Raw genomic sequence first — 1195 nt, 5'->3', positions numbered from 1 at the left:
CCGGTGCCCAATAGGGAAAACCTCGCCAAAAAAAAAAAAAAAAAAGCTGGGGGATTAGCAGATGGCATGATGGTTATGTCCCTAGAATCCCATGTAGTTGACCATGGTTCGAGTCTGGGACCCGGCAGCTTAAAACTCACGCCAGGTGCCTGTGCATGCATGCCCAAAGTCCTGAGAGGAGAATGAAAGAGAGGGGTTTGTGACGTAGTCATTCCCCCTGGGTGTGTGTGGGAGTGATTTCTCTCTTTCTGTCTCTGTCTCTCCGGCAAGTACAGGCACCATAGCAAAAAAATCTTTATTAAGAAAAAAAAAAAAAAGCCTTAAGAATAGGAAAATTATCAGGAATTAAAAAGGGAAGGTTTTATGGTTTTGTTTTATTTTTTTAAAGGATTATTTCACTTTATTTCTTGATTCTTTTTTTTTTTTTTTTTTTTATCTGAAAGAGAGAGAGAGAGAAGGTGAGAAAGCAAGCCACTAGGTCCAGGACTCAAACTGTGGTCAGCCATGTGGGAACATCCAGCCTTAACCACCACACCACCCTCTGGTCCCCAAAAAGGGGAAATTTTTGAGATGACATAGCAATTCTTTGAGAGAATATACCTAACAATGATATGTGAAAATATATTATGCAAAAACTTGATAGAACTGCAAGGAGAAACAAATCCACTCTGTAGGTGGAGACTATAACATCCCTCTCTCAGTTACTGATAGAGCCAGCAGGCAGAAAATTATTCAAGATATAGGTGAACCAGGGGCCAGCAGATGGTAGAGGGGCTACATCACTGGATTCCCACAGGGTGGACCATGGTTTAAGTCCTAGGCCCATGGCTTGAAACTCACCAGGCATGTGTGCATGCATGTCCAGGATCTCAGGAGAAGGGAGGAGAGGGGATTGCAGGGTTGCCATTCCTCCTGTTTTGGGGGGGGGGGGGGGGGTGATTTCTCACTGTTTCTTTTACTGTGTCTGTCTCCCCCGCTCCCCCCCACACACACCCGCCACACACACATACATAAGCACACAGGCTATGACAGAAACTTCTGAAAAAAATGCATAATAAATTCCATTTTTTTTTGAGAGAGATTTTCACTATAGGGCGCGTGCGCTCGCCAGACAGAGACATAGAGACAGAAAGCGAGAAATCACCCCCCAGGGGGGATGGTCACGCCGCAATCCCTTCTCCATTTTCCTCTTGGG

The sequence above is a fragment of the Tupaia chinensis genome, unplaced genomic scaffold, assembly GCF_000334495.1.
Source record: "Tupaia chinensis unplaced genomic scaffold, TupChi_1.0 Scaffold000273_1, whole genome shotgun sequence".
NCBI classification, from domain to species: Eukaryota; Metazoa; Chordata; class Mammalia; order Scandentia; family Tupaiidae; genus Tupaia; species Tupaia belangeri.
Note: the sequence above shows the minus strand (reverse complement) of the source record.